The sequence below is a fragment of the Caretta caretta genome, chromosome 10 (genome assembly GCF_965140235.1).
Source record: "Caretta caretta isolate rCarCar2 chromosome 10, rCarCar1.hap1, whole genome shotgun sequence".
Lineage (NCBI taxonomy): Eukaryota > Metazoa > Chordata > Testudines > Cheloniidae > Caretta > Caretta caretta.
This window is the reverse complement of record NC_134215.1, coordinates 54,154,513-54,179,633: the sequence shown is the minus strand read 5'-3', so window position 1 is coordinate 54,179,633 and position 25,121 is coordinate 54,154,513. Positions and strand designations below refer to the sequence as shown.

The 25,121-nt window shown below is 39.9% G+C and overlaps 1 long non-coding RNA gene across 1 annotated transcript in view; it reads left to right on the top strand.

Moving 5' to 3' along the window:
* Nucleotides 1-5,314: 5,314 nt before the first annotated feature.
* LOC142073489 (uncharacterized) overlaps nucleotides 5,315-25,121 on the top strand; it is a 35,673-nt gene continuing 15,866 nt past the window's right edge. The window contains exons 1-2 of the long non-coding RNA XR_012670375.1: nucleotides 5,315-5,635; nucleotides 8,843-8,944. This is a non-coding gene — a long non-coding RNA (uncharacterized LOC142073489). The remainder of the gene's footprint in view (nucleotides 5,636-8,842; nucleotides 8,945-25,121) is intronic.

Sequence of the window (25,121 nt, the reverse complement as noted above, 5' to 3'; positions counted from 1 at the left end):
TTTACCTACTTCAGGGTAGGCTTTTTTGGAATCTTTTCAAACTAGAGTTTTTTTTCTTCCAAATCTCTCAGATGGAGTAAACAGGATTTAAAAAACAAAACAAAAAAAAAACCCCAAGATTATTAAAATACCCTATTAAATTTCCAAAGCTCTAGCAAAAACACTAATTCACATAGAGAATTAAAAGTTACAGATTTGTCAGAAGTTAATGAAAAGATCTTTCTTCAGCTCAGTAAAACCACCACCACAAACATATGACAAGCAAAAAATGGGTGATTTACAACATAATTTTCTTGTATTTGGACAACTCTATTAATAGCCCAAAAAAAATTTGCTTGGGAGAATCCCACAGGTTAAAGAACTTTGTTCAAATTTTTTAAAAGCTCCACTTTTTAACACTCTATAAAAATAACTGTATAAGCCATCTAAAGCTTTTCAGAAGGTAATTTGGTAATGTTGCTTACAAAGAGGAAAGGGGAAAAAAGACTGTTCTAAGACTGCAGGAAAGGTTCTTCCTTTATGGAGTAGTGACAGCCTTGTAACTTCTCCATTACGATGAAAACCATAGCATAAAGATTGCATTATCATCTGTGGTTAACTGTCAAATGCATTTTAATGCTTTATCTTGGAGAGCTAAGTTAAAAAAAAAGCAACCCTCTTCGTCCTAATCTACCCACCTTTGAGAAAGTAAATACAGCTCATACTTGTGGGTCAGAATGTTGGGAGTTAACTGTACTCTTTCAGCTTCATGTAAATTCCTGAAGATCAGAGAGCTAAGTAAACAATATTTTGATGTAAACAGATTATCAACATGAGAGGAATGACCGTCTGGTCACCCGTAGGGGTTTATTCACTTAACACTTCCACCCCATAAAGACAATTGTGTGCAATCAATGCATATAGGGCCTTTCACTGAGTTGCTAAGTGACATGTAGTGTCAACAGAAAAATGCATGATGTACAGAGAGACTGCTCAACAGCCAAGAGAAAACAACACACACAGATGATATTTTAAACTTAATTCAGTTCGTTATGAAGATTGTGACAGGCACAGAAGCTGACCAGAATGCCATTCGCACTTCAAAAAATTTGACTTTATAAAGTTCGATCTCCCATGTGTGTAAAGAGTTTAATTTGGTAACAAGTGAATCATGGTGCAGAACAGGAGCTGGTTCAAATAGGAAAAGCCAACTCAGCAGGGAAGCACTGAATATTCATTCAATGGAAGGCACAGCAGTCATTTTACAATCCAGGCTTCAATATATGAGCAGCTCATTTGTCTAAGATTGTATATGCATTCTCTCATTTTCCTCATCTCTGGAAACTATTTTAGTAAAAGCCCAGAAGCTGTTTTCAACAGTTGCTTCAGAATTTCTAAAGAAAGGAAAGAAACTTGAATGGCATCTCATTGCCCCATACAACCATGAAAACCCATTTTGTGGGACATTCTTGAAACCAACCCAGAAAGAAACCCTTAAGAGGTTTTGTATTTATTTACCCATTCTTTCCCCACCAACCACTTGATGGGCTTTATATTCAAATGCAAAATATTTCTGCCCTTGTTCTAAGGAGTCACTGTGATTTTTGTTAGATTCACAGAATAATCTTGAGAAATCCAACCTGTTGCCAAATATTATTTTAAAATAACTTAATGCAAAACGCAGAAAAGCTATAATCCCTAAAGCCCATCCTGACCACTTTCGGCTCTATTTCCGCTTAGCGCTATGTTCTTTGATTTCTAAAAGCCTATGAGGGCTTGATCAAATATATTGCTCATTGGTCAACCACACCATTTTCTATAGACCAAATTTCCTAAACTTGTAAAATGTTTTCCCCTAACACGATGCTGCCCTGTTCTGCATTCCCCAGAGGTTACTCTTGACAATCTATGGGCATGCAAGGCTTTGTAGTAGCACAGTAGGCAGGATGATGAGACTGAGTGTCTTGACCACAAACTTATTCGATTTTATCAGACAAGCTTAGCCAAGGTTGCAAAACCCCCAAGACTCAGTGGGGCAGATTTTTACTGCATCATTTTTAAACGGTTGTTTTTAAAAGCATCTTGCAATTTGATATTTTATAATCAGGATTTTTAGATGAAAATAAGAAGAGGTGGGGGGAACTGTTTGAAGACTTAATTTCCTGCCACTGTATGCAAGAAGTCAATTTTATGGGACTGTTATTGTAGTTTCTAAATTACAGGTAGTCAGACTCTGAGCTGTATGGGAGACAAAACTTCACAACAGGATTCGTAGGCCCAAAGCCTGCAAACATATGTGAGATTAACTTTAAGCATGCGAGTAGTTCTACTAAATTAAATGGGACAAGGTGAGCACATTATTATTCTGTTAATGCTTAGTGGTCAACCAAGAATGGGGCGTGATTATGCTAGACACTGTACACACACAGGAGAAGACTGTCTCTGCCTCAAAGAGCTTACAATCTAAATAGATAAGACAGAACAAGGATAGGAGAGAGGGATATAACAAGCAGCAAGCTTCCAGGATCAGGGAATCTGTCAGCATTTCCTTAATAAAATAAAGGTAAGTCTTTCCTTGAGGAGTCATAAAAATACTGAGAAGAAAATAAAGAATCAAACTATTGAGCAAAGATAGATAATTAGGTTTAGGACCTTTACACTCAGTTGACCGACAAGAGTTATATTCTGAATTTCTGCAAATCTGAAACATGAAGAATCAATATGGAAATGTTTGCAAAAGGTATCCGGACACTTCTGTGTTTTGAAGGTGATAAAAACCTGTTTCCCAAACCTTCAACCCGCAGTGAAACTGAACATATTACCAAATGTCTAAGTAGCTGCCATGGATATCTTTGGATTAATAGGTCAGATCTGATCCCTGACTGAGTTTTATTCTCATCTTTGACATGAGCTCAAAATGAATACTCAGTGCTAATAACCTGTAGGGGACAGGCAATTCTACTTGTAAGAATTGACTGCAGGGGTCACAGCTGGTCATTTGCCAAAATGCATCAGAGGAGAGGTTTGGTTTCCACACAGGGATCTCCTAGTGATGTCAAAGGGAGTTTTGTGTGAATAGTGAGGTTAGAATATCCTTCATGTATTTTTTAAACAATATGCTTTGGTTTTCACAACAATAAATATGAACAGCCAACAGAAAAAAATGACAGACACACAACTGTGCGAGTTCCAAAGCATTCACCTTGCTCCCAGCCATCCTCTCAGTGAAGTAAATAGGACTACTCCAAAGAGTAAGAGTGAAGTGAGCAGGATTCCCCTCCTCCCCACCCCCCATCTGTTTTATTCACATTTCTACTGAAAAAGTTACCTACATGCAAACAACACTTTACAAGCTGACAGCTGCAAAAGTTCTTCTAAAGAGGCTTTAAATACACACTTATTTTAGAGATGAGAGAAGAGTAAAATATGAGGCTAGATTTTCCCTATTCCATCCCTCTTCTGCTGCTTGGTTTGGGGGGCATGTCAGGGAAGAGGATCTCAAAGGGCACATCATCCTTTATAAGCAATAAACAGTTGTCCTAAACTATAATCTGCTCTAGATTACATTAGGGCGAGGGCAGTCTGAATTTGAGGACGATGTAACTCCCTGCTGGTCCCTGCACCCCACCTCCTGCTCCCAACATATCTGGAGGGATAAGGTTGTTTTCCCTCAAGTAAATAAAGTTCCTTGTCAGTATTAGAAGAAAGCAACTTTCTGTGCTTCTTTAGCATAGTCACACAACACCGGTCAGTCATTCAAAGTATCTGTGCTTGGGAAAGGCTGTATCTAGGGACTGGTCCACTGGGCAAATATTCAGTTGCCTGGTAGCTCACTCTGAACTTGAAAATTTAATTTTAGATATTTTAAAAGGGACAATCTAACCAACATGTAGTCCGCTTACAATAAAAAAAAAAAAACCACAGTTCTAGGCAGTTTCAGGCTCTGCTTATGCCCCTGTATCTAAGCTCCCTGTTTATTTTAGAAGTTTAATAACCATATCTTCCTGTCCATACAAATATTTCTGTCTTCCCTCTTTCCATGTGCAAGATCCACTCAAACAACAGGTAGAAATGTTTTAGAGTAACAGCCGTGTTAGTCTGTATTCGCAAAAAGAAAAGGAGTACTTGTGGCACCTTAGAGACTAACCAATTTATTTGAGCATAAGCTTTCGTGAGCTATAGCTCACTTCATCGGATGTGCAATTCAGCATTGGGATCCAGACCCCTGCTGCTCCCTGACAGCATGGACTTCTACACAGCTGTGCTCTGATGTTACCTCTGTGGTGCCCCAGAACTCCTTATAAGTGACTCCAACCAGTGCAGGGGGGAAGCAGACATCCTATCTCCAAAAGGCCATGGTGATTGGAGAGAAAGGGGAAATATGTTTATATAATGTATTCACCTAGTCCCAGACCCACAGCCCAAACCCCACGGTCAGAGAGGTTCTAGGTGGCCAGTGTAAGGGGGAAAAGATACCATGGAGGTGGCACTTACTCAGAACTAGGGCTGGTCAATAGTTTTTGTTTGAAATGTTTTTGATGAAAAAACGCAGGGTGGGGTTCAAAAAATGAAAGCAATATAGACAAAATTTGGGTTTTTTTTAAACCAAAACCCAAACATTTTTCAGTTTTTATTTCTCTTGCCATTTCTACCTGTTTACTCCAAGGAGGGGGGGAGGGGGAGGAGAAGAGAGAGAGAGAGAGAGCGCGCACGCACATAGACCCAAAAGAGAAAAACTTTCAGCAGAAAAACTTTTGAAAAAAATATTTTTGAAATTCTTCACGAAATACATTTGCCATTTTTCATTCAGCTATAACCAGAGCCATAATGCAACAGCTGCTTTTATGTTTTTGTGAAACAAAAGAATGTTCATCCCAGGGCTAAATGAGCTACTGAGTTTTCATATTAAACATTCTTATTTGCTGTTGAATGGGCAGTAATCAGGATGTAATTTTTTTTCTAATTTGAAAAAAAAAAAAAAGGGCAATAGCAATGGCACAGTAACTAAATGAGCTGCCTTATCACCTCTACTGCAGTAGGAGCTGCCATCCAGTTAGCTAAGAATTAAACCCCTAAATGTACCTTTTACCTTCGGAGTTATACCACAAATAAAGGGCCTGATTCTGCTTCCATTTAAGTCAACAGGAGTCCATTTGCCACTGACAGTAAGGGAAACAGAATGGGGTTCAAAAATCAGTTTAAAAATGCATTTGAGCTTTAATTTGATGAGTTCAGCAGTTGATTTCTGTAAATGCCCAACTCTCAGTTAATGCATAATCAGATGGCTATGCACACAGGACTGGTTTAGATTGTGAGACTGCACGGTATTATCCAAGGTAATCTTTGCAACACATTATATTCTTTAAAATATCAATATTGAAGAAAACAAAAGAAAAGCATTTAGATATTCTCTTTAGAGGCTCAATATAAGTAGCCTGTTGATCTCTGGTATGGTCTCAGAGACTCAAGACAAAGAGCAAAAGCTAATTTGCTGTGAACTCCAAAGGACTTGCTTCCCTGAAAACATTGACAGGGCCAGCAATTTGCTACTGCAGCAACTCCTGCCTCACATTCTACGAGTGCAGAAGGCCTGACTAGCGGCAAGATCCACTGTGGTTCCACTTCATTTCAGAGGAGGTCGTTACCAAAAGCCCAGGTAAGAGATCTCCTTGTTCTGTGGAGTACAATTTTTGGGAATTCTCAGCACCACCGTGCTAAGGGGAGTTCCAAGTGCAGATGTCTGTACAATTCATGACTACAGTACAACAACATTCCCATTGCTTCCCTGTCATCTCCCCCTCCACACACACACACACACACAGAGTACAGGTTGTAGGCAAGAGTTACTGAAGCTCAGAGGATCAGCTCTACTGCCCAGCGAATGATTCTGTTGCACAACCCTATGAACCTTCCCAGCCCACATAGTCAGGCTGTGCACTGTCTCCCTTTAGTCAGGTCTAGAGAAGAGTTGCCTGAATAAGGGATGGAGGATTTGACCCATTGCTATCTAAAGGGGACTTTGCAATAAAATACTGAGAGTCAAAATCACCAGTGGAATTAAGTTCAGGCTGAATGAAATCCCTGACTGAATCCCATAGCCACCCCAACAAATACAGAGGGATGGATTCTAATCTGAAATACAATTGTGTGTACTTTGAAAAATCCACCTGTAACAGCGTTTGGAAGCATTAACTCCCAGATGCCATGCACCTAGGGTGACCATACATCCCATTTTGATCAGGACAGATAGTGCCCTTTTTAAGTCCTGCCCTGGACGCCCCGACTTTTTTTTTCAGGGGGAAGCGGGGCAAAAGTGGGCATTTGTGATCATCAGTTGGCAAGAGCAAAAGGAACAAATGCCCAGTTTTGAAAAAAAAAAAATGGGATGTCCTCTCCTGGGGGGGGGGGGGCGAGAGGAATGTGCAGGGGGGCAAGTGGCAACTCTAGTTGTGGAACGGCATGGGGCTCAGGTGAGCTGTAATGCCAGGTGACTCAGGCCAGCCCCTCACACTGGGGGGGGGGAGGGCAGGAAGAAGGGGTAGGCTCAGGTGAGCAGCAATACCAAGCGGTGTCCTGTTTTTACTTTGGGAAGTATCATCACCCTATACCCCCACTCAGAATTCGGCCATTACAGCCCAACTCTGCTCATTTCATAGGGGTCAGTTCCAACAAGTCTGGGGACATTGGTGCCCAAATCATTTACTCCTCTGTCACAGGATGCACTACTGAAGATGTTGAATCAGCAGGAAACAAAAGAAAGGTGGAAGTTTGTAGCAAACCTATGTCTACAGATTGGGGGAATAGGGGGGCACCACTACTTAAGAGCTTTAAAAGTGTAAAAAGTAGCCAATTTACTGTTATGGTTACACTTAAGTCAATTAAAATGTTTTATTAGCAAGGATCTGGATCTCTTACCTTCATTAACATTTAACAGTATATGGGAGAAAAAAGGTAAATAAAATATTATCTGGCTTTTTAAAGGTCATTCCAGACTCAGCATTATAAAAAGCTAGCAGGGAACACAGAATATGGCCCTTTGTGTGGGTACAACACCACTAGGCAGTGCAAAATATTAGTAGGAGAAAGACAGCAAATGAATATTCAGTGGCAGGTGAGTCTAAACTGCTACCGTTTAAAATATGCTTTACTGTGGCCACCCTTTTTTTTTTTTTTTTTTTTTAAATCTGAGTTGGGATAAGATCCCTCCCCCCTGCAGTTAAATCTTACATTATAAATCATTCTGGCCATACAGCACTTTAACTGATGCTCCTGTTCTCAGCACCTGCTTTTAAACAACCCTAGGCTAATTTCATCAGTTTGGATTACTGCATACCTAATAGTCTGCATGCCTTTACCAAAGGAATATTTAGGCTCTTTCTGGAATCTGTGCCCTAGCTAGGCTAGAGGGTGCTTCAGGGGCAACCTCCCACTTATAATTAGAAAGCTATTTTTGGTTGCCGCATAAAACCTACTAGCACCACTAAAGTTAAGGGCTTGTCAGCATTTCTATTTATAAAAATAAAAACATTAAAGGATAGCAATAAAAATAATTCTGAGATGAATTTTACAAGGATTTTTATGAGACATTTTTATTTTTAAGTGATTTTATTTCAAAAAGTGGCCATAAAACTAAAGATGGAAGACTACAAAGTGGTTTTAATTTAGAATTCACCATGGCCTAAAGAAATGTAGAATATTTCATATTAATGTAGACTAAAATATTAAGTTTATATTTAAAATACTGCTTTCCTTTACCCCTTTAAAATAATGCTTTCCTAGCTTCTAAGATTAAAGGGATAATTAAAAAATAAAATGTGAACCACAGAATTACCATAGCAAAATTACATATAATAAACCAGTCCCCTCATACATATAAAAGTACTCAGTACATCATCCTCTACATTGTAAACCTATGTATAAAAGCACAGAGTAAATCAGTTCTTCATCAAACTCAAAGCTTCATATACCATACATTGCAAAACTACATGATCAAAGTGCACTGAAAACCAACTTCAAGTAGAGGGGAAAGTGATAGCTTGGGAATCTTACAGGTATAAAATATGATCGAGATAAGCATTCACAGAGTAGGCTCAGCCAATCAGGGATCCTGCTGAAATAATGTGACCCAAATCATGTGATGTACTCTAGAGAACTGCTTGAAACTAAAACACAAAAACACAAACTAAACTAACCATTGTAAACTAATACACAAAATTGTGTCCTGAAATTTCCATGGTCATTCAGATCGAGTAATTAGTTTTCTTCCCATATTTAAATTAAATTTTCACTGCTACAAACCCTTTAACAGGAATTGCCACATTTTCATGGAAGCTCAAACCCAGAAAATTTGAAGAGTTTTCAAATTTGCAATGGGTATTTCATGTAGCTCTTCCCCTCTCTATGCAAGCTTTATAATATATCTGCATATTGCTTGAATGTATATAACCATCTTTAAAAATAATTAAAATAATAAGAAAGGGCTTTCAGTATTTTTCCATTTGTTTCTTTCTAGTCATTTTAATAGAAGCTGGTATTTATGGTACGGATATATAAACTAATGCACAAGCAAAGTGAATGATATACATTTTCATTGACTAGTAAAGCACTGTAGTGGCATCAATAGAAGTGATGACATTAGAAACAGTGGCTTTATTTTAAAGATGCTGGTATTCTAACAGTGGCTTATGTTATCAAGCACTCTGTAAAATAAAGCTACTATTTCGCAGTTCATCATTTTCAACAACGAAACAGAAGTACAATGGGATGAATATTTCTGTACTGGCTAGCTGGATGTCTTGGCCAGGTGAGTTGTTACAAAGGGCAAGACTATGAGTTCTGTGCTCTCTTTGGTCTGTTGCTACAGGTTCTATGAAAGGCTCCACTCCTGTAAACTAAGAGGGATCAATGCAGGTGCTACTGTCCACCCATGTGGATTTGCTTTCCAGAACAGGGACAGAGTCAGTAAGTAAGTACCATAAAAGCTAACACTCTCCAACACATTTTTAATGAGAAATCTGGCGTTTTCTATGGGCTTAAGTTTTGAAGGGGAGGGCAGGTACTGTGATCCAATAATCCATTAGGCAAATTTCTAATGTAGTGGTTCTTTGCATACAACAATTTTATCATGCTTGAAATCAGTGCTAAGTTTTCAGTTTTTCAAAATTGTTTGGTTATGTTTCTGTTAAGTAAATAATTGCATGCATTGTTCAAGTCCATTGAACTCTCCAGTCTTGCAAGGCAAATGCTTCTCTCTCACACAGATTCAGTCAAATAAATTAACTATAAATAAATACGGTTAATCAGCAGCATTTACACAGTGGCTAAAAAGTACAGCTATGTAAATATGAAAACCAAGAGAAGGGAAAAAATAGGTATTTCCATATAGATCTAGGAACTGTACATCTGGGATGAAATTCTGGCCTCAGTGATCCTCATAGGGCTAGGATTTCACCTCCAGTGAAGGGTTTGAAGAAAGAGAAAGTATTCTATTTCTTTAGAAATTAGGAGGTGTTCCTCAGAGAACACCCCCCCCCAGTGCTGCATACCAATTAGCAGCTGCAGAACAAGCTCTCCCATTTTATCCATTTCTTAAAATCTATTGACAGCTACAATGTTTTTGGATTTTTTTTTAAGGTTTTTTTTCCAGCCCAAACAATCTGATGAATTCATGAAATGTTTCAGTCGGCACGGATCTATATTTTTTGGTTGGGAAAAAGTTTTGGCCAAAAAATGTTGACCAGCTCTACTCAGAACACCCATAGAGATGGAGAGGTGGGTAAATATTATCCACATTTTATAGATGGGGAGACAGAGGGAGAAAGGTGCAGTGACTCGCAGAAGCCCACAGAGTAAGCCAGTGGCAGAGCCAGGATTAAGATGGGGGAGATCAGTACACTCCCTTAACCCTCAGGAGTCAAACCTGAAGTCTTCCTGTCACTCTGAGCTGTTAGTGCTAGTCCATTAGTAGCGGTAATAAAAATAATCTGTACTGTTCCATACGTGTAGAGAGCAAAATACAGATACAATAGGATTTAAATCACCATTACTATATCTAGGCAAGAGGCTGAAGCAATCCATGTTTTCAGACTCATCTCCTGAACAATGGCCAATGCCTCAGAAGATATGTCTGGGGTAATTAAATGAAAACTCCATCACAGCTCACCGGCTGTCAGTTGAAACATACAGGATTAATTCTCACTATGTTTCAAAGGACAGGGCATAGAATATGTAAGGAAATAGCAAAGCAGGGAAAGAGAATGCTGCATAAGTTTAAGAGCAGATGTTCTAGGCAGAACAAAAATTAATATGAAACACTGGTTTCTACATCAGACGACCTCATTTTGAATTTCATAATTACGTTACATTGGAGCTCATTAATTGCGGTGAGAAAAAGCCTCATGCAGGAGTTTCTGCCTGCTGAGACAGCATGACAGAGCAGTCGACTCTCATGAAAAATGGGCACCTGCAGAAGGAACCCATCAGCATGCATGATAACCGGTATCAAGTGCCAGGTCAGAGACAAACCACAAAGAATTTGCCTCAATGTAATTAGAAGGTTTTAACAGAGCAGGTAATGACCTGAACATCTCAGTAATGTCATTTCTTCCCCCTGAAGAACTAGTATAAAATGCAATAAGTAGGCAAAATTAAAAATTAATACTTTTTCAGCTAACATGATAGGGGGAGTAAAGATTTTATCTGGTTCAACATATTCAGTGCACATGTGTATGTACCTGCACCTCACCACAGCAAGTACTCTGATGAACAAAAATGCAACTTTGAGGGCAAATGAGGCATGAAACATATTGGCCAATAAACAACACTCAGAAGAAAGTCATACTAAATGTTATTTACCCAACAATAGGCTAGAAAATTTTGGAGCCAAGCACAGTCTTACAACAGCTCTCTGAGATTGTGCCTTATCTCAGACATAACACATCCTTTGCAAGTGGGATCACAGGTAAAATTACTGTGGTTGCATCCTATCACTTGTGATCATAGTATATAAAACAGATCTTAAATCTGGGGGCAAGAATTTAATAGGAGGTTTAGGAAAGCTGATTAACATGGCCAAAATAAAATAGAAGTAATATAAAACAGAGTGCTGGACTTGGATCATTCTCAATGGCAATACCAGATTAGCAGAAGCAGATAATTTTTTTTAAAAAAAAAAATCTAATTATTGGTAGTGCCTAGAAGTCCTGGCCATGGCCCAGGACCCCAAAGAGCTTACACGCTCAGTACAAGACTAAGGACAACAGATAGATACAGACAGAGAGGGAGCACAAGGAAACTGCAGCTTGCTTCAATAGCAGTTCCATGCCCATCATAGCAGAAAATAGGGTCCTGTAATAGGAGAGCTCTTGGCTACTGGAAAAAACAACAATTATTTAGAGCAAAGTTTGGATATATTCTACTTTCACCTCCAAACAAATGCTGGCTGTTGCTGCTTTCACACCATTAATTTATCCATGTTCTGACCAACCACGAGCCTCAAAATAGCTACCCGGAAGAAATAAACTGAGTCTGAGATGCATGTGCTGCAGGTGGGCTTTTAAGCCCATGGGCACCCCACAATGCTACATCTGATAAAGCTCCTCTTAGCTCAATGTGTGGAGCGCCTGTGGGCTTGGGTGTGTGTAAGATGGGGGGAGAGCCAGGATCAGGGTACAAGAAATGAATCTCACAGGTATTTTCCCTGTTCTGTATAGTGGAAAAGCCAGACAGAATTTGGCCCAATATGAAGTTTACATTGTTTAACAATGTTATTCTTCTAATAATATCATAAATAGAGAGAGAGAAATGCTGCCCTGGATTATGCCAGCTTCTTATGACAAGCTCCCCTCCACAGGGCAGGCTCTTAGCCAGTCAGTACAGCCCTAAAATTTGGGCAAGCCCTGGCTACGGATTTCAGTCCAACCCCACAGCTGTCTCCACCAGTGGAGCTCTCCTGAAGTGTCTTCCCCTAGGATAATGCCAGAGACAGGGCAGCACTGAAAATATCATTGCAGACCCCTGGGGGTGAAGAAAAAAGTGAGTCATCCTATCAAGAATCAGAATCAATACCATATGACTGACTTGGCCAACTAGACAGCACAAATATCAAACTCTTGAAGCATCAATGACAGCAAATAGTTTGCAAGCAATCCATAGGCTGGAGTGTTAGCCTAGGACAGCCAAGTAATCTTGAGTATCCAGCAAATTAGTAAAAAATGAACCTCATTGGTTGATAAATGGCCAATAGAGAGAAGGGTTAAAATAGATGGATTCCTTATTCACTACAAAGAGTTCACCTAGCTCTATCCTCCACTGTACTGAATTGGTCCCCTAATCCTATCACATGCCACAAACCCACAGGACTGACAGACCTCAGGCCCTCCACAAATGGAGCTAAGAGGAGCTTTATCAGACAGACATTTTCCATGTTGCAGCATTTTTATATGCAGCTTGTGGAAGTGGAAAGAATAAATAGGGCACCAGACTGGGACTCAAGAGATTTGGATTCACTTCTGGCTCAGTCACAGACTTCCTGTGGGACCTTGAGCCAGTCATTTGATCTACTCTGTGTCTCATCTATAAAATGGGGTAGTACTTCTCCACCTCACTGAAGTGTTGTTAGGATAAAAATCTATTAATGATTGGATACTACAACAATGAGGGCCTTATAGGGAGATAGCTCATTTCTCTATATTTCTCAGTTATTCAAAGTCTATAGATATTTGGTCTATTTACATTGCACCCATCACTACGGTATGTGAACACTTAGTTTTGTACCATATAGTAAAACTATGTGGTTTGCTTCACTACCTGTTATCTGTACATACATTATGTTGCCATAGAGAAGACACTGGCTCTCTAAGGTATTAGTAATGAACTTACTATCTTTGGAAACAAGGTCTCTTTATGACCCTGTATCTAGGCACCAGGAGGACTGACAGCTCTAAACTAACATCTTAGAGATAGGATAGTCAAGCCCTCGCTCCATGGCAGGCAGAACTAACAGAGGACTAGTCCTCTATGTTTAATATTCCAATATATGCATATTTATATCTAACATAAGACAGGCTTTGGACCCAATTCAGTCCAGTTTCATAAATGAATTATGAGTGAAAATGGGAGTTGCACCAAGTTACACCACACCTTAATTTGGGCCCATGCCTGTTGTGCATTGGTAAACTCTTGAATACACAAAGAAATTTGGGTAGAACTATCTTAAAAGTATTATTTGAGTCACACCTATATTCACCAGCCAGCAGTGGTCCACTCAAATTTTGTCATAAAGGCAAACTTGCAGCTGGATACAGATTTTCTAGGTCTGTTTGAACAGCCAGGACCATCCTGAGACTTTGAGTTCAAACCATACATACTGAGGTAAAGACTCCAGGGTCAAGTTGCAGGATATTTTTCTGTTAGTGCCCTTTAGTCCTATTTTCCATTCTAATAAATCCTCAGAAATGAAAATGTGACACCCCCACATGTGAACCCAAACAGAGGTGTGCAAACCTGAATCTTACCTAGGGGTTTGTGGCGAGAGCTAACCATTAGAAAACCAGCCTCATCTGAGCCCAAATCTTTTTGAACCTCAGGCGCTACAGAAGTTCAAGAAACACAGTTCTGGCTTAGAGACATTTTCAAACCTGTTTCATGCTTAGCTTGGGAGGGTTTTCTACTTTAATTTGAGGGAACTCATTCTCAGGAGCTCAGGTGTTATAGGAACCAGTTCCTCACTCTCATGTGTTATGTCTTGAACAAGCTGGACATAATAAAGTCTTCAAAAACACATGAAAGTTCAAAGACTAAACCTGGAGTAAACCAAGGCTCACCAAACCAGGCAATAAGTGTCTGGCATGTACTGACATGGCTATTTTGCTTCAGTAGCTCAGTAGTTTCATTATTACTAACATTCATCATGCAAATAGCTAGACAGAATGTTAGGGCTCCTCTAATTTTCAACAAAAATATTGACAAACAGCAACACCAGGACCTGACATGACCTCAGTTTTACCTTCTGAATACCTGCAGCAATCAGCAAGATCAAACAGAGTAGCAGCAATTTCTTTCAAAATTAAACCTATAATTAGTGCACAGTAAAATGTGAGGGAGAACAATTTTAGGTTAAAAACCTCAAACAGTTCGCTGACAATTTAACACAATTTAGCAGAGCCATATGGCTCCCTTGATGAACTCAGCTTTAAAGTGCTTTACGAGCATTCATTAAGCCTTGCAATATCCCTCTAAGTAGGTTTTGTTACTGGGCCCACTTCATTGGTAGTTAAGCCCAAACCTGAGTCTAAGAAAGGTTAATTGAGTTGAAAAGAAACTTGGAGGCCTGATTCCCAAGTTTCTGCTCTAACTAATAGACCACCCTGTTCCTCCCCACCCCCCAAAAAAGTGAGTTTTCATAATCTGACATAGTTTAATTATACTACACATTTTTCTTTATTCTATTATTTCTGTGTTTGTGTTTAAGAAGCAGTTCTAAAGGACTGATGGTAAATAGACTATATATAATTGTCATTTTATTCCTATTTAAAGAAAAAAAATGATCACTTTAAACCTGAGGTGAGATAATCCCAGAGGCATCATACAGAATCACAGCTGATATCTTGACTAGGGAGGAATATTTCACTAAAAGGAATCGTCAGAGCTTTGTACTTTTCCATCATATTACAGTTTTGTTTGCAAGACTGAAATCTACTTTTCTCTCATACCTACTGCACACCTTGCACGCAACACTAAGTCCAACTCATCTATCAGGTTTTGAAAGAGGACTTCAATGGAGCTTCACTTTTTTCACACCTTTATAATTCATCACCTCAGAACATCAATAACTCATTGTGAATATGGGATTTTCATTTATGAAATGAATAAATCCTCTGCCATTTGCCCTGGCACCCCAATCTTAATACAATGCAAGAAACACAATTTTCCTTTGTCCTGCTTATCTGGATTACACACATCCTCAGCAAGATTCCTAGGGAAGTTCACAAACTATCTCACTATTTTGGCTTGAAATATGACCAGTTATATTCATATATATCCAGGGACTCCACTGTACTAGAATGCTTTTCTCAGGGCTTTGAAGTGGTATTCAATGGAATTACTAAAGCATAGTGGACCAGGTCCTCCTGTCATACTGGTGTAAATAAGGAGTAATTCTAGTACAGTCAGTGGAGGAAAAAAGCAGTGCAAGTGAAAGGAGAATCAGACCTGTGTGTTCTTGATATCCTTCTGTATGCTACATAATCAGACACTCTCTTGAACCTTCTCTTTACTACAATGGCTGTATGTAGAGAGTCCTCACAAAAACTTAGGTAAGTTTTTGTTGTTGTTTTTAAATATGGTAAAAGTTCTTCTGAGGCTTGGCTATCACACACAATGGATGAAACATACACCATCAGATTCTGGTATTAATAGTTCCCTATTACTTATATCTGTGAAAAGATAATTGATTTAACATAGTGTGGCAAATTGCCAGTATGATTATGATGGGTCCCACGCTTCCTCTTCTTGGGAGGGTGGGTTTTCAGGGTGCAGTTTCCTGCCCCTGAACTAGGGTATTTACTGTCCCGAGCCCGCCCTCTACTCCGGGTCCCAGCCCAGGGGCCCTAGGGATAGTGGTAAACCACTTGAACTAGTGCTTCTTTCCCCTGGGCTACTTCCCTCTCCTGCTCTTCAGCTTGTGGGGCTTCCTGCCCTCTCTCTCTCTGCACAAGCCAGGCGTCTCTTTACCTAGGGTCTTGGTCTTCTAGCCAGCCATGGCACTTCTCCAAACTCTCCTCTACTTCAACTCCTTCCCCTAGCTGATTGAAGCAGGGGGGTTTTATCAGGTGACTAGCTTCAGGTGCTCTAATTGGCTTCAGGTGCTTTTAATTAATCTATAGAAACCTTTCTTCCCTCTACAGGGAATAAGGCTTCTCCTCATCCTGGGACTTGCATATCTCTCCTCTATTACTCTCCTGCTGCCTTCTGGTCATGCTGTATCACAATAGTTACAAAACATGGATCCAGATGGGACACCCCAAAATTCATAGACTGGGGCTTTGATTCTGCCCATTGTACTCAGTCAGTTGCAAAATTTGTATCTAGAATTGCTACACTTACATCTGTGGTTGTGTGTCAGGGTCCATTATACAGGTCAGTCAAGGAGGACAGATTTTCCCAGAGACCCTTACAGGAAACAAGATGTAATTTTCTACTGATCTAATAATAACCAAGATCTGTTTCAGTTGTAGAAATGTAGTGTTGAAAATAGAATTCACTTCAAAAGAACAGCCATGCTGTAGGACCCACGGTGAAGCACAGGGAGGAAAGAGAACTTTTTACATCTGCAACATCCTATCCCTGTTTCTACAAGGAGGTGAAGCATCAAGAGCTATATCGAGTTGAAGAGCTACTCTCCTGACTCAGCTAGACAGCTGGACCAATTGGGTCTCATTAGCCTTCAGAGATAAAAGGTTGGTAACCTCTTAGAGGAGAAAATCTAGAGGCAGAAGCAAAATCTTCTGTTGATTCAAGAATTAACAAAACAATTTATTGGGTTTTTCAGCTTCATCTCCTATCTAAGCCAGGCTATATAGTATGTATCAGGTAGTTCTCTCTCTCACTTAGATTATGAGCTCCTAACAGAGTCCAGGCTACTTGAGGCAGGGACTGCATCTTTTTCTATATTTTGTACATCACTGACAACAACATGAGTGATCAGCAATTTAATAAGATAAAGGGTGTTTTGTTTAAGCAAAATGTGCTTGAGACAAAGACCACCACTAAAAAGAAGTGTGACAGCAAATGATTTGGCAACCCCATTCATAGCTCTTTTCAGGACCTTGTGAACCTTCCTAGGAGGAAACAAGCATTTCAATATGTGCCTCATTAATGTCTTTTGCATTTTGTTTACACTACCCTAGTCTAACCCCCTCTAATGATACAGAGTCCCATGATGCTCTAAAATAGTTTGTCTTTCTGCAGATAAAACAAAATTACCACTTCATCCCACATGCTGTACTATACAATTGCATAACCATTTGTTAGGTCCTGCCTTAAAGCAAATTTCAAATCTTTTCTATGATCTCTTTTCAGAAGTGTCAAAGTCCTAGCAATCTAACTTTTCCAATTTCTTTTAACAATGTATTCTGCCATCTATAGCAAACTCCACTATAACTATCCACAGGTTATAAGATCCTTTGCTCCTCAAATGTACTGCACCTGACCTGCTAATTATCTGTCAAAAGTATGAATGAGGCACAAATCAAACTGGCAAAGAGAATTTGATCTAATCTTTTATTTTTCAATTTCTCAGTGTGTGTGACACATACATCAAGATGTATCTCGTTCTGGGACATCACAGCATGTTGGCACATAGCAGCAATTCAAGGCAATGCATCAGAAAGGCTTTAAAAGGCTTTTTATACTGGACAGCCGCACACTAGCCAAAGAGTAAAAATAATTCAGTCTCAATTTATTGATGCAGATATATACAGTGTTTTCACAGATTGCCTGGTATCCCTGGGCTGATGATTATCCAGCTATTTCTCCGGTTCGACATTTTTCATTCCAACTTTTTCTCTTAATTTCTCTTAAGATTTTATTAGAAAAGATTCAAAATATTATTTACATTGCAGTGGTGCCCAGAGGCCTCCACAAGAATGGAGGCTCATTATACTAGGCATTATACAGACATACAGCAAACTGATTTCAAAGGGAGTTAGGTGTCTAGGTGCTTTTAAAAATCCCATTAAGTAGGTGTCTATGTGCATTTTTAGGTGCCTAAATACCTTTATAAATCTAGTTTTGTCTCAAAGGGAGGAATTGCCTCAACAACAGCCACTGGTAGAGTTGCTCCCACCTAACCCTTAGCATAGACAAAGATGCTGTTTTCACTGGTGTAGCAACAATAGGCTATAATTTGGGGCAAATCCCCAGTTTACACCAGGCCTAAGAATGACAATTTACAGCTGGTCAGAAAATGCACCTCCCCCATGGAAAAAATTCTATTTTTTAGCAAAAAAAAAAAAAAAAAAAAAAATCAAAGCCCAAAACTGTTTCATCCAAAATCTTCCAACTGAAAGCTTCGATTTGCAAGTGCCACTGCAGTGCTTTATGGGAACTGTAATTTGGGTGACTCACGCTCTCATTCTCTGGTGTGGGCTGGGCTTCCTGACCAGACTACATATCCTGTGATGCACCCCGGTTTCCCCTCTTGCTGAAGAACAATGGTGCACTATGACAGTTCCTGGTCGCTAACAGTGTAGCATGTGAGATGTAGTCTGGCTGAGAAACCTGGTTCATAGAGAAGACGGGCATGAGGCAACTGAACAACAAGTCCCATGAGTTGCAGCATTTCTGAATGTTTCTGGAGTTTGGGTTGTTTTTTTTTAAAAAATGAAAGTCAACCTTTTCCAAGGAAAGCAGATACTTTTCATGGAAATCTGTCTTTAGTTGAAAACCAAAATTTCCCTCAAAAAACAGTGTTGGTGGAACAAATCTCACCACTTTCCTGTCCAAATGCAAGACTCACTTTTTCAACCCTTTCCCCCACACACCAATGTATTAAGGGAGTGGATTTGATTTTATAACAGGAACCTTATTTCTGTGAAATCCTGCCGCCTCTCTGAGAATCCTCACTCCAACTGTGGAGCAGCTCTGTCCCATTTCTTCACTGTGCCAAATGATCCTCAGGATATGTCCAATTTAGAGAGCCAAGACATGCCCTTACTCTCCTGTTCTATTTCGCCTCCAAGCCACTTACTGCTGTGTATGACGGTTTGGCCTCTGGCATTTTCACAAACACTAAAGCTTACCTTTTAAAAGAAGGAACTAAAAAGGATTTAGATATTATAAAAAAAACAACTAAATGCTCCCATTTCTTGTGGCTTCAAAATATGAATGATCAGTTGGAACTGTTACTATGTGCATTTCTACACCAGTGCCGAGAATTTACTACAGCTCCATTTCACTTTATGCTCCCAGAAGAGAGCATGCACGAGGAATTTCAAACCCTAACCTATTTCATGCTGCCATCAAGGAACCTGCCAATGTATAATTTTGGCCAATTATTTGCCATGCTAGAAATGTGTTAGGATAATCACACACTGAAGGATTTCAATGCATTACCGTTTACCAGAAGCCTTTGTCGAACAAGGTAATTTATGACCTGTTCTGGAATCCAGTCTTTACAAAACAATAAATTCACACTTGTACTCAACTTCAAAGCAACCATTATCAGGAAAGGTGGCAGAAGGCATCAGGCTGCTGAGAGCTACATCAACAGATAAGTGAGACTTTAATGATTTTCTCCTCTAAGTCTGCTAACAGGACAAAGGCACCTCAGCTGCAGCTGCAGTTCAGCATTTGGCCCTGTTAATTGCAAAAGTTCACCACTGAATGTGCTACATCCCCTTTTGTGATGTGATAAAGGCTTTACTCACTCCGCTGCAAAAAAATCACAGCATTCACCAAGCTTTGAAAGCTATATCAACAACATACCAGTGCCCATTAAACAGCAAGCACCTTTTCTCTGGAAACACGGATATGTAAAAAACAGTTGGTATCTGTGTCCCAGAAAAGAAATCCAGCGGAGCAGCAACTGTTTCAATTTTAAAAGCAGTTCACCACTGTAAAATGTATCTAGATTTTTGTATTTGTCACCCATCACTGCAGCATTTGAATGAACAAAAAGTAAGCTTGACCATCACCAAATTCTGCCTAACTCCTCCCCCCAGGTGTAAAAAGAAGGCCAGATTTATTTCTGCTGCCAATCAAATAAAATCCTTGAGATTTTATTTGAAATATTCATTCTGGCCACCTTGGGAATTCGCAGCCTGGCGTGACTGGCATTTTTCAAATGATGCCAAGTTACTGGAGCAATAGCGGGGAGGGGAAGAAAGCAGGAAGCTGTCCGAGGGTGATTAACGGTTTTGGATATCACCAATCTGCCTGATTAGCCACCCAGACAGCATGGGTTAGATCAGAAGCTGCTGATAAGGGGCAGTTCCTCAGACATGCTCTCTTGTTGACAGTTAAGAGCTCCCTACCAAGCCTTCCATCTCCTTTGGATTAATTAGTTAATGTTTGCACAGTGCTTTCAGATTTAAAGTGCTGAGTGTGATCATGGCTGCAATGGGCATGACCTAGAATTTTTGTGAATATTTGCATTTAGGACATACATGGCACTAGTATGGAAGGATGAGAGTACAGCTGAGTTTATAAAGTGATCGTGTCCCACCTTTCCACCAGCAATAAAGACTTGAAGCAGAGAAATGTGGGTGAGTTTCAAAACTGGTCGAGGTCTTGGAAAGAGATTAGGAAAAAGACAGGTGCTCCTGGACACAGGTACGTGCACTGGAGGGCAGAGCACAATGTTGGTTCATTAGCCTCCAAATGTTATTGTGGACATCCTATGTTGAGGCTGTGGTGGAATTGAAGAAAGGTGTCTTCTCTTGAACCAAAACATCTGCGTAACCCCAACTAGCAGGTGATCTGGAATATTTAGGCTGCTTTAGCTCAGGAGCAGTATTGAATGTTTTCCCCTGTGAGGAACTGACAATCTACTTTGCAGACAAAATCAATGGGATTCATACCAGGCTAACTGCCTCCATAATGGCAAAACCACCTTCTAGGGGAGAAATACAATCCTCTTCTAGGTTGAGTTTTGAGGAGTCTTGCTCCCTGAAGTTCTCTTTGTGTGAAGGGAAATTTAGGCTGCTGGCAGCATATTGGACTCTTAGCACCAGTGGGCAATAAAATCCAGCAAAAGATACTGAGTCTGTCTGCTGAGATTATTGATGAGTCCCTCACTGACAGGCTGGGTGCCAGGTTCAATCACATGAGCATTTGTTATATCCCTGCTCAAGAAACCACCTCTTGACACTCAATTATTGTCCTCACTGCAACCTTCCCTTTTGGGGGTAAGGGTCTAAAGTAGTTTTTAGTAGAAATGAATGAATAAATAATTGATCTTTTGTTCCAGGGCCCAAACTAAAAAAAATTATTTCAATTTGCACCAAAACTGATTGATTTTTCATTTCAGTGAAAACAAACAATATTGTTTCAAGTTGAACTAAATGTTTTGTTTGATTAACCAAAATTAGTTCTTTTTTTTTTTTGGTAGGTGGTTTTCCTGTTTTAAAAATATATTTGCAAAAAAATTTTGAAACAATTAAATTTTTAAAGAAAATACTTGTTTTGTTTTGGAAATGTCAAAATGTTTCAACATTTCCAATTTTTCTCTCTTTCCATCTGAAACTATTTGCTAAATTTGACCCAAATTCATGAGTAGTTTCAGTGACCCAAAAAAATGCATTTTTCTGGGAACCTGCTATTTCTGGGAACTTCTTTGCCCAGTTCTAATTTGCAGCAAAGTAATTCTGATGTCACTTGGAGACCTCAAACATCCTTCATGGCCTGGGTGGGTGGGGGAGCCTGCACTGTCTTTGTTCACAGATGAAGTCTAAGGGTAGAATCCTGGCCTTACTGAAGTCAATGGGAGTTTTGCCATTGACTTCAATAGGGCCGGAACTTTACCCTGGGTGTCTATGCGAATTCTTCATGAAAAACATCTTCATGAGTTGCTCTGCCTGTGCTGGAAAGAAATGGGAGATGTCAACATCATCACTGTCTATAAAAACAAGGGTGACAGGAATGACTAACAACTATCGTGGTATTTCCCTTCCTAGTATTATGGGAAAAGGTTTTGCCCGAGTTGTCCTGAACAGACTTGAGACCCTTGCAGACAGAATTTATGCTGAATCACAGTGCGGCTTCAGAGCTGAAAGGTCTACTATCGACATGATCTTCTCGCTGAGACAACTACAAGAGAAATGCAGAGAACAAAAAAAGCCCCTTTGCATAGCCTTCGTCGATATCACAAAGGCTTTTGACTTTGTCAGTAGATGTGGACTATTCGCGCTTCTAGAAAAAACTGGATGTCCCCACAAGCTCTTAAGCGTGATTCGATCCTTTCATGAAAACATGTATGGCATAGTCCAATACAACGGCTCAGTCTCTGAGGCTTTCCAGATTTGTAGCGGAGTTAAGCAAGGCTGAGTTTGGGAACTCTGTTTGGGATCTTCTTCTCCCTGCTACTGAAACAAACTTTTGTTTCCTCAACTGAGGGAATCTACTTGCACACAAGATCTGATGGAAAGCTATGCAATCTTGCAAGACTCAGATCTAAAACCAAGACTTGGGAGGCCCTTATCCAGTACATCTTCTTTGCCGATGACGCAGCGACAACCCACACAGAAGCTCATCTTCAAAGCCTAATGGACAGTTTTTCCAAAGCCTGCCAAGACTTCGGGCTTACCATAAGCCTAAAAAAAGATTAACCATGTGCCAAGGAGTTGAGGAAGCACCCTCCATCACGATCAACTATGAACTTGAAGTAAATGAGTTCACATAACTGGGGTCCACTATCGCAGTCAACTTTCACTTGAAACAGAAGTCAACATCCGCATTGGAAAAGCTGCCACAACAATGTCTAGGCTGAGTGAGAGGGTATGGCAGAACAACAAACTGATAAAACACACAACGATCTGTGTGTATCGTTCATGTATTATCAGAACACTTTTTTATACGGGAGTGAGACATGGACCTTATACTCATCAGGAAAAGAGGCTCAACAGCTTTCATATGCATTGCCTTCGTCGAATCTTTGGAATAGCCTGGAGGGACAGAGTCAACACTGAGGTGCTCAAGCAGGCCAGTATACCCAGCATGCAAACACCCAACCAGAGATGCCTCCACTGGCTTGGGCATGTGTGCCGAATGAATGATAGACACAAAGGACATCCTCTACAGCAAATTGGCATCTGGAGAAAAACCCAAAGGATGCCCAAAATTGCATTTGAAGGATGTGTGCAAGCAAGACCTCAAAGAATGGACATAGATGTGGACAACTGGGAAGATCACACTCAAGACCACAGCCTTTGGAAACAAGAGCTTAACTAAGGTCTCCGGAGTTACAAGAGGAAGCTGTCCAGTTTAGCAGAGGAGAAAAGAGCTCACAGAGGGCAGAGGCCAAAGGGTCAAAACATCACCTTTTAAATGTGCCAGATGCGGCAGAGATTGTCTCTCTTGAGTGGGTCTCTTCAGCCACAGTCGCAGATGCCATAAAACCAACTGAGTAAATTCTTTATCTCTCAGGGGCAGATACCCCTGGTCCCTCGAGACTGAAGGATGCCTACTATGCTAATTCTGTAGATCTGTCACCACCTTTCATACCACTAAGCAAAACGTTTTGTTCATTCACCTGAGACCCTAGTAAGGGCTACTAAGACTGAATGGCACAAGGGATACTGTACTTCACAGAGTGACATCACATAACTAGTTAGTGGTAAACGGCTGCTTGAAGCAGTGATATATCATTACCTGAGATACGATGCCACATGTGAAAATGATGGCTCCAATGTTTGATATCACTATTGGGTGAGAAGTACCCTGGAACAACGCACAAGTGCGGCAACTAAGTGGGGGTCTGGCATTTCAGTCACTGCTCATCTCACATAGAACACAGCTGTGTGTGAAGTTAAGGCTTAACAAGCTGCATCGGCACAGCCGCACAATGCAGATGTGACACCGTAGCAGTTACGTGAAGACACTCCTACACCAACATGAGAGCTTCTTCCGTCAGTGTAGTTAACCTTCCCGAGAGGCAGCGGCCTTGTCAACTGGAGAAGCTCTCCTGCTGATATAACATGGTCTACATGAGGGGTTAGGTCTACATAACTACGTCACACAGAGGTGTGAATTTTTTACACCCTGAGCAAAGTAATTATACCAATATAGGTCTGTAGCGTAGATCTGGCCATACTCTTTCCGACAACTCAGTTGCAGTTTTTCCTCTTTATAGTTTAATAAAATAATAATAATAATAATTAATAATGCAGGTGTACTGTTACTGACCCAAGCACCTAGGAAAAACACAAGGCATAGCCAGATGTGAATAAAGAGCACCAGTAATCCACCAACAACAAACAGCTCTGCATCACAAAGGGAGGTACTCAAGCTAAAAGGCATTTGCCTTCTGCCCATGGCTAAATGACATACAATTGAAGAAGAAATTGCTGCTGCGATTTGGAACAAACCTGCAGCAGGCAAGAGGCTGTAACACTTGTTAGAGTGCTGAAATAGACTGTTCAAGGTGATTTGGCCAGTGATCTCCAAGTTGCAAGAGACAGCTCTGCTACATTCAGTTCAGGAATAATTGTTCTTTAGATCCAAACAACAAAAAGACCATGATGACATGCAACAAATCAGCAACAAAAATCACAGACCAATTGGTTGTTCCTTGGGTAGTCATTAAGACTATTTAGGCCCAAGAGATCATTTATGCTGCTATATTTACACTCATCATGACCTACTAACAATGTAATTTATAATAAGACTATGGAATCACAGAAGTTACAGATTGGAAAGTCTTACTTGATCATAATACAAACAAATATAAGCCAGTAGATGATTAGTCCCAATATCATATTTCTCTGGTTTTATTCAATTAATTCCCTTCACATCACCTATGCCCTCCCATTTTTTAAGTTTTGTTGTCTTTTGTGTACTATTTTAAATTATTTTTAGGATGACACAAAGATTTGAGCTGGTCAAAACAGGTGAAGAATTTCATTAAATTAAAAAATATTTTTTTCTAAATTTGAAATTAATATTTTGACTAGTTGGATGAAAAGGGGAACTTGGGGAAAGGGGAGGATATTTGATTAATTTGTACCTTTTATTGAATTATTAGTTTTTTCACCAACTCTAATAAATACATTTCACAGTTAGCTTCATACACTGAAGATCACATGCTATCTCACTTTAAGACAGATGAAAAACTTAATTCCCATGATCTTCTCCATAAAGGTCATAGCTCAATTCTCTTTTGACCGGCAGAAAGTTGTTTGGACTTCTTAAAATCCATTTTTTCCCTAGTGCCTGTAAAATAGTTGGATCAGTTTCACACCAGACCTAGAACGTGTTTCAGTATCTTCTCTTATCAGCTCTTTTACAAAATATTACATTCAGTTCAGACAACAAAGTATTAAATTATCAGACAGAAAAAGTTAGGCCCTATCCTAGCAACAGCAAAATTCTCATTGATTTCAGCGGGAGCAGTACTGAACCCAACGTTCATAAGTTACAATGTGAAT